Genomic DNA, 13623 nt, shown 5'->3' with positions numbered 1-13623 from the left:
ATTTATCACTATCCAATGTCATCAATATTTAGACTACTAGTTGAATGCTGTTAGTTTAGTAATCTAAATCTTGAAGGTCTGTTGGCACCCATGTCTAACATTCAATTAAGGGGAGAGGGCACCTATTTTCTTAATGCTCTCTAATCTATGATGTAATCCTTTGTAACCAAACTTATAAAAACTGTATACCTTTCCTAAATCTTTAGCCCTTCTACCGTGAGCTTTCTCTCTTTCCCTCCTCACGGTGGAATTGCTCATTCTCATGAGAATTTATTAATAAACAACAACTTTTCTGCTTTTTGACTTCGAGAGGTCTCTGAGTAGTCATTTTGGGTAAGGGTTTTCTAAATCCCTCACACCCCCAAGATTAAGATCAGGAGCCACCTCAATGACCCTTGACCCACAACTCTCCCTTCATTTGATACTCTGGGAGAGGTGGGTGGTCAGGCAACTGTGACCCTCAATGAAAAGACACCCCAGGACCTTTGGGAGGAGACCCTGAGCCTGAACTTGGAGGCAGGCCAGCTCCTTCTGATGAGGTGTTCTCCTAGGAATGGGTGGTTCTCCTAGTTCTCCAAAACATCAGGCTAAGGTGGGCTGGAAGCAAGAAATTGGCTAACTCAAAAAAGCTGTGACAAAAAGGCTTTTATTATTTGAAAGACACCAAGATGAGGCTCTCTTCTCTGGGTGGGCAAGATCACTTTTCAAGAGACAAGTGATATTTGCAAAGAGACATTTTCTAAGGACTTATATACAGACGTTTATGCAGAAACAGAATAGAACAGAACAGGCAAGGCCACTTAAGTTTTGCCTCAGAAGAGGTTCGTACTTTAGATAATCTTTCTTCCTGCTTCCAGAGGCTGTGGGACCATATAGGTTTGTGTATGAAAAGAGTCTTTCTCTAGAATTTTTTCCAGAAAATGTAAATCCATTTAAGTTTCTTTACATCACTTTATTGGGACAGGCAGTCCGGTTTCACCCTCATCACTTCCAATGTGGAGGACATTGGACAACAGGTGAGAGGGGGAAGATGAGCCCAATGGGAAGGGCAGCTAGCAGGAGTGGGTGAGGGGAGGAGGGGCCCTGGGTCAGAACTACCGTGGACCTGCAGATGCAAAGATTGCTCCCAAAAGGAAGAGAAATCTCAATTATGAGAGGAAACAGAGATCTCAACTCAGAAACAGGAGGTAGAGAGATCTCACAGAGATGGAGATATGTCAGAGAGAGGGGCAGAGAGATCGCAGGTCAGAGAGATAGTGGTAGAGAAATCTCAGAGAGAAGGAGATGGAGGTTGAGAGATCTCAGCTGAGAAAAGGAGGCAGAGATATCCAATTACAGAGAAGGCAGAGAGATCTCAGTTCAGAGAGGAGAGTGAGAGATCTCAGATGGATGATTCTGCTTTAGGCCAAGAGAATGTGGGTGGGTCCTTCTTATCCCAGGGGCCCAGGCTGCTCCATCTCTCGGGAAGGACCCCTCCCAATCCCAGTCTTCCCAAAAGGACTCAGATTATCACTACCCCCTACCCCATCATTCAGAACTCCCTTTCCCCATCTCTGCTCCCCTTTCCCTTCCTCATTTTGCCTCCTCAGCAGAATCTCTTGGGCTGCCAGCTCTTCCCAGACCCCACAACCACCTTCTTAGGCACACATCCTGCCTCCTACATCTCTTCAGGCTTCCCCAGCCATTCCCCTCCCCCCTCAGGCCCCACCTTCTCTGCAGCCGAGGCTGCAGACTTCCTTTCTCCTCCAAACTCAGAGATGCCAGGATGGGGGAGGGGAGCTCTGAGTGATGGGGTGAGGGGCAGGTATGATCTGAGTCCTTTTGGGAAGACTGGAATTCTGGGATTGGGAGGGGTGGTTCCAGAGTGCTGGAGTGGGTGGGGCTCCTGGATTAGGAGGACCCGCTCATAGGCCCTTGGCCATAAGCAGAATCTCTGTAAGCTGAGATCTCTCCATTTCTTTCCCTTTGGGATCTCTCTGCCTCCATTTCTGGGACCTGGGATCTCTCTCTATCTCCTCTCTGAGCTGAGATCTCTCTGCCTCCTTCTCTCATAGTTGAGATTTCTCTACCTTCTGGGAGCCGTCTCTGCACCTGCAGGTCCCAGGTAGGTCTGACCCAGGGCCCCTCCTCACCTCACCCCGCTCCTGCTTCCCGCCCTTCCCTTTGGGCTCATTTTCCCCTCTGACTTCTTGTCCGGTGTCCTCCACATTAGCAGGAGCTGTTCTCCCCCCAAGTTCAGGCACAGGATCTCCTCCCAGAGGTCCTGGGATATCTTCTCCACTGAGGGTCACAGTTGCCTGACCTCCCACCTCCACCATAGTATAGGGGTCCCTGATCTTTGGGGGCAGTAAGTGATCAGCCCAAATCTTCCAGCTTCGGAGTCTGCCCCATTTCTCTGTTCTTGACCCCTCCTTAGAAAACTCCTTTATCCAGTCTGGTTCTGAGGAGACCCTCCCTACTTCCTCCTGGGGTGGGGTCTCTCCCCCGAGGGTGGGGCAGGGCCACTGATTGTCCCAGTCCTGAAATCTCTCTGTCTCATTCTGGGGGGATCAGCATCCAGGCCAGGAAAGATAGGCTCAGATCCTTCCCTCCATCTCTAAGATTTTTTCCCTCCTCAGCCCGGCTGGCCCAGGACCCAAGCCTGAAAACAGAGAGATGGCCTCGGGCATCCGGAGACTCTCTTCCCAGGTGAGTGCAGTCAGTCCCTGTCTAGAGCTGAGCAGCCGCAGGCCAGGGAGCGTCCAAGAGAACTCAGGAAGCTTCCTCCTGTCAGAGGGAGGGGGTCCCTGGCAGGGGTGGCAGCAGGGCAGGAATTGCCCCTCTGGCACTGTCCATTTCTTGCCTCTCAGGCCACCCGGTGGCTCCCAAGGCTCTCTTGAGTCCCTCTCCTTTGCCTGGTCAAGATCAACTCAATCAAGAGGAGCCAGAAAATAGCTCCTCTGACCCAAGCTCCTTGCTAACTACTGAGGGTGCAGAGGAAGGTAAAGAAAAAAAAAACAGATCCTGCCCTCATGGAGCTCCCAGGGAGAAAACAGCTCATGATCTCTGTCCACACCTGCGCTGCACAGTGTAGATGGGAGCTACTCTCAGAGAGAAGGTTCAGCAGTTTGGGGACCAGGAAAGGCTTGTTTTCAGAAAGGGAGAATTTAGCTGAGATGTGAAGAAAGCAGGAGGTGAGGGAAAAGGCCATTGCAAACAGGAGAGAAGCCATTGAAAACTTCTAGGGACAGGGGACAGAGGGTCCTGGTTAAGTATAGGCCAGGAGGCCAACGTCCCTGGGGCAGAGAGGAAGACTAAGGTGTGAGAAGGCCAGGGCGGGTGTTGTGGTGTCTGCCATGTGCCAGGAGCCACATAAAGATGGTCTCATTGATTCTGCTGTGGGAATTGTCAGGATCTTTGGTAGGGAAAGCCAGAGTCAGGGAGCTCAGGGTCCAGCCAAAGAGTAAACTGTGGTTTATTTATCCACTCCAGGGTGTGACAGATTCCATGACTGGGGGGGTTACATTTCCTCAGAAGTCACAGACACAGTCTCTCCTCCTTACCTGACCTGGGCTTTGGGTTAGATCTGTTGGGTCTCAGAGAGAGTATAAAGAAGTTAGGAGCCAGATACACAAAGGTACATTTGCTTGTTTGTTCTAAATTATTTTCAGTTTTATGTCATGACCAATTGTAGCATTCATGTTTATAAGAATTGGAGTTGTAAATTTTTCACCATCCTTTCCCTCCTTTCCTAATAAAATGGTGGCAACTTCATCTAGGTATATCCGTGCTGTCATTTAAACCATATTTCCTTATTAATCAGAGTTGTGAAAAATGACACAGACCAAAAGAGAAGAAAAAAAAGAATAAAGTAACTAAAAGATATATTCTTCAATCACTTTTAGAGCCCATCAGCTCTTTGTTTAGGGTGTGGAAAGCCTTTTCCTTCTTGAATCTTATATTTGCCTTACATCTTTGTCCTCCTGAGAAGAGCAAAGTCCTTCATAGCTGATCACCAAACTTTGTTGCTGATTCTATATACAATCTTTTCCTGGCTCTGGTCATTTCACTTTCCATTAATTTGGTTTTGTAGTTCTTTCTGAAATCTGCCTGTCCATCATTTCTTATTTTACAATACTATTTCATTACAGTCATATACCACAGCTTGTTCAATCATTCCCCACTTGATGGGAATTCCCTCAGTTTCTACAATATTGCCTCCAGGAAACGGCTGCTATAAATATTTTTGCACTTGTAGGCCCTTTACCTCTTTTTAGGATCTCTTTGGATTATTCCAGACCTAGTGATGCTATATTTCATCTAAAGATTTACACAGATCATAGTTCCAAGTTGCTCTCCAGAAACCTTAGATCACTTCTCATTTCCTCATTAGTGCACTGGTGTCCCAGTATTCCCACATTCTTTCCGGCACTGATCATTCTTGATCTTATTAGTTCATCTGATAGATAGGAGGTAAATCCCATTTCTGCTTCAACTTCCTCTTCTGTCTTGATGAGGGTTGGACTAAATGAATTCTGGAGTTCCTTTCAGCACTAAATCAAGTGACTTTTTTTTGATGGTTTAGAAATTGGTGACAATCAAGGATGTTGTGGTGGACTTCACTGAGGAGGAGTGGAGGCTCCTGAACCCTTCTCAGAAGGAGCTCTACAAGGAAGTCACGCTGGAGAATGTCCTGAACCTGCTGTCCCTGGGTAAGGACCATTTCCTGTCTATTCTTGGTTTTTCTCATCAGTGCAAAATGAACCCAAACAGCACAGAAGTGATTCACAAATCCCAGAAACTGGATTGAGTGTTCAGTCATCTGAGGGCACCAAGACTGCATCCATTATGGTGTTGGCTGCATGTTTTTGAGTTACATAATTAACCCTCAGTCAGGTAGCTGGTCTTACTGCTGCATTTGTTAGATAAACTCCATGAAAATGGGTTTAAAAACCTATTTACCATGTAAAGAACTGATTGCCATCTGGGGGAGGAGGTGGAGGGAAGGAGAGGAAAAATCGGAACAGAAGTGAGTGCAAGGGATAATGCTTTAAAAAATTACCCTGGCATGGGTTCAGTCAATAAAGAGCTATTAAGAAAAAAAAAAAAAAGAAAATGCGAATTAAATGTAATTTTTATTAAAAAAAAAAAAACCAAAACTTCCTGTCTCAAAGTCACCTTTAGTAATATGTGGCCGCTTTCTTTCATCTGTCATTGCCCTTTGGATCGAAGGGCTTTTGATTTTTTCCAGATTGCGGAGTGCCATGATTTGTAACCATCTGGCATAAAGGTGGAATATTGGTTTGGTTCAGGAAATACTAGAGTTGTTTAAATGCATCACACTTTATGCAAAGACTAAATCAAGGACTAAATCTTATATAAAAGAATTTAAACATTATAAAAGCTTTCACCATTGTATATTCTTGTCTTTTAAAAAATTATTTTTAACAATTAAAAAAAAAAAGTAAATGGGCTTAAAAGAATGGAAGAGGGTTCTGGTAAGATGGCACAATAGGACAGGAAATGCTTAGATCCCTAACAATTTCTCCCCAAACAAAAAATAAATACCTCATAATTCATTTTGAGCAGCAAAAGTGAATAAAACTCCAGAAGTTGTCCAAACCTTAATAGGATCTTAGGAGGGATTTCATCTTACTAGACAGAGATTTGACTCAAATAAAGGGCTATGCACTCTATGCAGACTCTGCTGAGTTAGCCAAGAACAAGCTCCAGGGGCATCTGCATTGGCCTGGTGTCCTCAGCCTCCAAAACTTTTACCTCTGCATAGTGAGGGGCAGGAGCACGGAATTGAAAGAGAAAAAGAAAGGACCCTGCTCTAGACAAAACTTCACAGATGAAGATCGCACAAGGGATAGGAATAAGTAGTTTTTTGATGAAGAAATTAAAACTGTTTACAACCTTGTGAGAAAATATTCTAAGTTATTATTGATTACGGGCATGCAAATCAAAAACATTTTAATATTATGTTAGGGACATGAATATATTATTGCTGAAATTATGAACTGATCCACTCAATTTGGAGAACAATGTAGATTTATGACAAAAGAGTTACAAAATTACATATGCCCTTTGATTTTGATATTCACTATTAGTTCTCTTTGCTAAGATATTTAGGGAAAAAAGAAGCATATAAAAATGAATTTTTTTGTCTTTATTTACTGGGGCAAAAAAACAACATGTCTGTAACTTTTAGGAGAGTTAAACATTGCTTTCCTCAAGATGAGTATTCTACAATACTTGTAATCTTGTAAATCTTGTAGAGTTTTCATTTTTCATTGAATACCTTCTGAATTTCCCCATTATTTTTATCAGACTCATTTGGATGTTTACTTTTTCCCCAGATGAGTAAATGTGGTACTAGCCGACATATCTCTGAAAGCAGTCTACTCTTTATCTGCTCTATGATTTTCAACTGTGCATTGGCTGAGTTTTCACTCTAATTAGGAAAATCTATTCCAGCACAAAGAAGACTCTAATCTACTGTCATTAAATATTTGGTAGTCATCTCGACCTTGGGCCCTTGCCTTTGTTGAATGTGTTTATTTCAATTGGAGAGGATAATTCTCTGATTGGTCCAGTACTTTGAGATTCATGTCTCACATATTATCTATCTGTCTTTTATTATTATTATTATTATTATTATCATCATTTTTCCTGAGGCAATTGGGCTTAAGTGAGTTGTCCAGGCTCATAAAGCTAGGAATTATAATTGTCTGAGGCCAGATTTTTATTCAGGTCTTCCTAATTTCAGGGCTGGTGGCTGACTCAGTCTGTCTCTTTTTAAAAATGACTTGGATTCTTAAAAGCCATTGCTTGCAGTTTTGTATATTTAGTATGGTCACAAGGTGCAGTGATTCTTACGTTACATTCCTATTTGTGTTTATGCATGTGTGTATGTCTTTTTGCGTATATGGTTTGTCTTCTTCAGATGTAGAAACTGCGTTCACAGTAAATGAGATGAGTAAAAAGCTGGAAATTTTTGTGAAAGAACATGACCGGCAAAGATTCATGGATGATGGTCCCTTTGACTTCAATTTGAAGGAATTGCATGATTTTATTCTCAAAGAAGATAAATATCCAAAGAGTGATTGTAAACAGTGTGAAATTGGAAAGAAATTCCGATGGACTTCTGTTCTAAATCACAGTAAGAAAATGACCCCAGAAAGTGATTACCTTCAAGGTAGTGAATACAAGAAATGCTTCACTGAAGAGGTACAGCCTTTGATTCCAGGTAATCAATGGAATATAATTGGGAAGTGTCGTTCAGGCCTCAAGGGCCATCAGATAAGTGATACCGAAGAAATGCTTTCCATAAGTAATAATGATGAGAAGGCTGTCAGTCAGAACTCTAATGTCCTTACTCATCAGCAAATGCATATTGGAAAAGAACCTGAGGAACATAATATATGTGAAGTATCCTCATCCAATATTTCATCTCTTCCTTACTGTCCTGGAATTAAAAGATCGGTATGTGATCAGTGTGGGAAAGCCTTTGGTTGGAATCCAGCTCTTGCTAGCCTGCAGAAAGCTCATACTGGAGAGGTGACTCATCAGTGTACTGAATGTGGGAGAGCTTTCAATTATAGATCATTCCTGCTTAACCATCAGAAAATCCACCCTAGAGAAAATCCCAATTTAAGTTTTCAGCGTGGAAAGCCTTACATAAGTAATCAATGTAGAAAACCTTTTGCAGCTATCTCCTGTCTAGCAAAACATGAGAAAACCCACACTGGAGAGAAACCTTTTAAATGTAATCAGTGTGGAAAGACTTTCACACAGAGTGCCAGTCTTGCTGCACATCAGAGAATCCACACTGGAGAGAAACCTTTTAAATGTAATCAGTGTGGAAAGGCTTTCACATGGAAGTCCAATCTTGCTTTGCATCAGAGAATCCACACTGGAGAGAAATCTTTTAAATGTAATCAGTGTGGAAAGGCTTTTACATTCAGCTCTGATCTTGCTAGACATAAGAGAATACACACTGGAGTGAAACTTTTTAAATGTAATCAGTGTGGAAAGACTTTCACACAGAGTGCCAGTCTTGCTACACATCAGAGAATCCACACTGGAGAGAAACCTTTTAAATGTAATCAATGTGGAAAGGCTTTCACATGGAGGTCCAATCTTGCTTTGCATCAGAGAATCCACACTGGAGAGAAATCTTTTAAATGTGATCAGTGTGGAAAGGCTTTTACATCCAGCTCTGATCTTGCTAGACATAAGAGAATACACACTGGAGTGAAACTTTTTAAATGTAATCAATGTGGAAAGGCTTTCACACAGAGTGCCAATCTTGCTGCTCATCAGAGAATCCACACTGGAGAGAAACCTTTTAAATGTAATCATTGTGGAAAGGCTTTCACACAGAGTGCCAGTCTTGCTGCACATCAGAGAATCCACACTGGAGAGAAACCTTTTAAATGTAATCAATGTGGAAAGGCTTTCACATTCAGCTTCAGTCTTGCTGAACATCAGAGAATCCACACTGGAAAGAAATCTTTTAAATGTAATCAGTGTGGAAAGGCTTTCACAAAGAAGGGTAATCTTACGTCACATGAGAGAATCCACACAGGAGAGAAACAATTTAAATGTAATCAATGTGGAAAGTCTTTCATCTCCAGCTCCGATCTTGCCAGACATAAGAGAATACACACTGGAGTGAAACTTTTTAAATGTAATCAATGTGGAAAAGCTTTCAGATCCAACTCCTATCTTGTTACACATCAGAAAATCCACACTGGCTAGAAACCTTTTAAATGTAATCAGTGTGGAAAGGCCTTTATATGCAGCTCCCATCTTGCTAGACATCACAGAATCCACAAGAAACTTTCTTTATGATGTTTTTTTTGGGGGGATTTTGTTTTTTTTTTTTTTTGGATAGGAGAGATTAACAGTAGGAAATACTAGCCAGAGGCTTGTTTCTCCCCTGATCCTCTGATCTAAAATAATAAGGAACACATTATTACAATAATGATACATGCAATGGAACAGACAGACTGAGGAAGCCTTGAAAAATGGTTAATTAATTTCATTATAACTCAAAAAAGAAATTCAAGCTTTGAAGATTTGTTTCTTGACATAGTTTTCTGTTTTTTATAAATTTAAAATGTTCATTTGTATGAATTTTAACATTAAAAAAGAAATCAGATATTGATGGCTTCCTGTTGTCATTTTCACCAGTGTTGAAGATATTATTACAAAAATTATTAGAAGAAATCATAAAATTATTTTCATGACATTCTCTATCTTTTAAATCTAGATCTTGAATCAAGAATTCTCCTAGCTACATTTGTAGGTTATACCTAACACTTTACTTTTATTTTAAAAACAAATATTTTTCTAGAAAAAAAAAATCCTTGTATATCTCTTACCTATCTGAAATAGAAAATGACAAAAAAACCAAATCTTCCTGTTATAAATGTGAATAAGTGATGCAAAATTCTGGTCCTAATTCCAAAATATATTTATCTGAAATATATGCTTGAGCAATTTTTATTTAGGAGATGGCCTAAATCTTTCCCTTTCTAATCTCTTGCATTTTTTTTTCAGTGTCATTCATTCAAAATTGAGGTAGAATCCCCTTTTCTATTCTTTTTTTGGCTAAAGAAATGGGGGTTAAGTGACTTACCCAACTTGGAAATATTAAGTGTCTGAGGCCAGATTTGAACTCAAGTCTTACTGCCTATCTACTCTGTGGACTGCATCGCCTAGCTGTGCCCCTTTCCTATTTTTTAAATGATTAATTTCATTTTCTGTGACTTTTCCTTGAAAAGATTTTTCACTTTCTCTTCTTTATCTTGCTCAATATTCAAATCTTTGAATTTTGGATTCATGGAAATTACAGTAAGGTAGATCTTTTTCAGTCTCTAAATGAACACAGGTTCCTTGCATTAGGAATTTGGAGGCATTTTGGCTTCTGTTTTCTTTCTTTCTTTTTTTTTTAATTCATTTATTTTATATTTTGCTTCAGTTACATCCAGACCTAATTTTTTACATTTGTTTTTAAGATTTTTGAGTTCTAGGTTCTCTCCCTTATTTTCACCCACAATGAAGAAATTACAAGTGACATTATGCAAAACATTTCCATAAAAGTCAAGTTGTGATGGAGGCAGCTAGTTAGTGCAGTGGATAGGGCACCAGGTCAAATGTGATGGGGTTCTGCCACCATATATTGGGGAGATGGAGTTGAGGACCCCAAAAGTATATTTGGGTTATGGCAAGGTGTCTCAAAACAAATTATGAGTTTAGATGACCTGCATCCAGAGGCAAAGCTTTTCTTATGTTATTGGTGGCAGGCTAAATCCATATGAATTTTAATAAAGAAAAGGGAATTTAGTAGCCTCCAAGGCAGGAAGACACAACATAAGGCACAAGAGGACATGAAGGAATGAATGTGCATCCTGAGGGATCTGACACAGGTAAGAGGGACATCTGTGTAAAGTGGGTTGGGTCTGGGGAGAGGGGTGGTAATAGTTGGGGAATCAGGAAGGGCCTCTTTGCAGAAATAGCCTCTGAGCAGAGCCCAGAAGGGAGGCAGAAGGGGAAGGCAGGCGCACCTTGGATACAGGGACAGCCCTGGTTGTGTTACCAAGGAGGAAGATCCACTATGACTGTTGGGCATAATTGAGTGGGAGGCCAGTGTGGCTGGAGTAGAACTGAAAAAAAAGCTGATGGAGGCTAATGGGGGCACAAGCAGGGGGATTACATTTTTTTTTTGAGGACATCCAGAAGCTAAAGTCAGAAGGGGATGGCCTGGATGTGGGAGGAGAAGAGACAGATTGGAGAAGCATCAGGAGAGAAGAGCTCAACTCATCTTAGGAGCAATTCTTCCAAAGTGACACTAGGCTCTTTCTGAGCTCTTTCTAGGTCCTTGGAGGAAAATTCTGGGGCTTCTGTTCGGGAAAACAGGGAGAACACGGATGAGAAAACACGTCTTCCATCTTGGAGACCACTAGCCAACCCCATCTATTTCTGTTTGGAATATCTTATATATATGTGAGCTAACATTTTAACACATTTAACATGTATTGAGCTACCAGCCATCTAGGGGAGGGAATGGGAGCAATAAGCGAAATATTTGGAACACAAAGTTTTGAAAGGGTTATTGTTGAAAAATTAACCATAAATGTTTTGTAAATAAAAAGCTTTAATCAAATTTAAAATAATAATAATAATAGCTGTGATGGTTTTCAACTTCTCTCAAAGCCTCTTGCGCTTCTTTTGTAAGCTTGTGTGAGTCTAAAGCAGTCTTTCCCCTTAAAATGTCTTATAATGGTTGTAATTGAAAAGTAGTTAAGCCTAAGTTTAGACATATCCATTGGATATCTCCTATCGACTTCGGAAAGTCATTTAAAGTGTTTAGCTTCTCTGTTCTTAAAGGAAGTTTGTGTATTGTAAGCACCTTAGGATGTCTTTTGTAGAGAGCTGAAACTCTTGAGTCATTGCACTGAGGTAGGTTCAAGCACTTAGGGCTAATTACTGATTGGACAATACTCTATGGGCACATGCTTGGAAAATGGTCCTTCCCACTATCTTGTTCTGGCTCAATAATTGGTGTATAAAGAGGATTGTAGAGGGACTAGGGGGTGGAATAAGCTGTGCCAGAGTCACTTTAATAGTACAAGAGAAAGAAGATGTTTGCGGAGATTCTCTTCCATCCCCTTCACTTCTACCCCTAGAGACCAAGAATAAAGATTAAGGACTTTTGCTTACCCTGACTCCAACTGATTCTGATGTATCCTGGGTGCTAACGCAGTCATTACAGTATTTCACATTCTAAATATTGAAGAGGAGTGTGTCTTTGAATTTTCTCGGAGCTATATACCATTGGTAGTTCTTTAGTGTTTCTGTGGTCTTTTGTAGATATGTTTCTAACTGTTACAGCTCAGGTGCACACCCCAAGATATCATCCATGAAATAGGATAACATAAGTTTTGAAAAGTCTTTTCTTATAGGAGTAAGAGCAGCAGTCACATCTATTTAACACATAATTGTAGAGGGCCAGAACTGTGAACAAGTATAATTGAAATAAGGTGTAAACTCAGTGGAATTGATGAAATGATTGTTCTCTAATTCACATATATGCTTAGTACTTAGTACGGTGATGGAATGGTTTTTAGTTCCCACATATTCAGTATACTGTAATGATGTCATTGTAATAGGGTATTTAAACTGGGGAGAAAGTTAGACTCAGAGAGGAGACTGATCACAACATAACATTTTCACTCTTTTTGTTGTTGTTTGCTTGCATTTTGTTTTCTTTCTCATTTTTTTCCCTTTTTGATCTGATTTTTCTTGTGCAGCAAGAAAATGATGCTACTTGTCAGTGCTGTTTGAATTCGGTTATTTCTTTTGTCCCCCACGTTTCCTCTGAAGAAGAGAATAGGATCTCTTTTCCAAGAGATGGGAAGGAGAGAACATGGACAATATAGATTATTATATTACAGATGTATACATATGTGTCCATATCAGGTCACCTGCCTCCTTAAGGAAAAGCTTAGGGATTATAAAAGAAAGAGGACATTTCAAAGATAGAAGGACCTCTAATAGAAGGACATAGACTTGGGAGGTAGAGTATAGTCAATGAGGGATATTAAAATGGTTAACAAGGCTTGTCTAGAATGTGTGATAAGCATCTATACATAATAAAGTTGGAAAGTTGGGATTAGGTATTAAGGGACTTAAAATGACAAAGGTCGATTTATTGCTCCCCTAATTTGTTGAATAAGGAAGGGATATAGTAAAATAAATAAATAAACCCTGCCCTTTTTTTTTTTTTTTTTTTTTTTTTTTTTTTATAATAAATTTTATTTTATTTAATAATAATTTCGCATTGACAGAATCCATGCCAGGATAATTTCTACACGACATTATCCCTTGCAATCACTTATGTTTCGTTTTTTCCCCCTCCCTCCCTCCTCCCCCCCCCCAGGATGGCAAGCAGTCCTATATATGCTAAACATGTTGCAGTATATCCTAGATACAATACATATTTGCAGAACCAAACAGTTCTCTTGTTGCACAGGGAGAATTGGATTCAGAAGGTAAAAATAACTCGGGAAGAAAATCAAAAATGCAAATAGTTCACATTCATTTCCCAGTATTCCTTCTTTGGGTGTAGCTGTTTCTGTCCATCATTTCTCCAATGAAACTCAGTTAAGTCTCTTTGTCAGGGAAATCCACTTCCATCAGAATACATCCTCATACAATATCGTTGTCGAAGTGTATAATGATCTCCTGGTTCTGCTCATCTCACTTAGCATCAGTCCATGTAGGTCTCTCCAAGCCTCTCTGTATTCATCCTGCTGGTCATTCCTTACAGAGCAATAATATTCCATAACATTCATATACCACAATTTACCCAGCCATTCTCCAATTGATGGGCATCCATTCATTTTCCAGTTTCTAGCCACTACAAACAGGGCTGCTACAAACATTTTGGCACATACAGGTCCCCTTCCCTTTTTTAGTATCTCTTTGGGGTATAAGCCCAATAGAAACACTGTTGGATCAAAGGGTATGCACAGTTTGATAACTTTTTGGGCATAATTCCAGATCGCTCTCCAGAATGGCTGGATTCGTTCACAACTCCACCAACAATGCATCAATGTCCCCGTTTTCCCG

General features: G+C 40.5%; 1 pseudogene; it reads left to right on the top strand.

The window, feature by feature from the left end:
* The first annotated feature begins 2655 nt into the window (after positions 1 to 2655).
* LOC127557664 (zinc finger protein OZF-like) lies at positions 2656 to 9050 on the top strand (annotated as a pseudogene).
* Positions 9051 to 13623: the final 4573 nt, after the last annotated feature.

The sequence above is a fragment of the Antechinus flavipes genome, chromosome 3 (genome assembly GCF_016432865.1).
Source record: "Antechinus flavipes isolate AdamAnt ecotype Samford, QLD, Australia chromosome 3, AdamAnt_v2, whole genome shotgun sequence".
Classification (NCBI taxonomy): Eukaryota; Metazoa; Chordata; class Mammalia; order Dasyuromorphia; family Dasyuridae; genus Antechinus; species Antechinus flavipes.
This window is presented reverse-complemented; position numbering and strand designations above follow the sequence as displayed.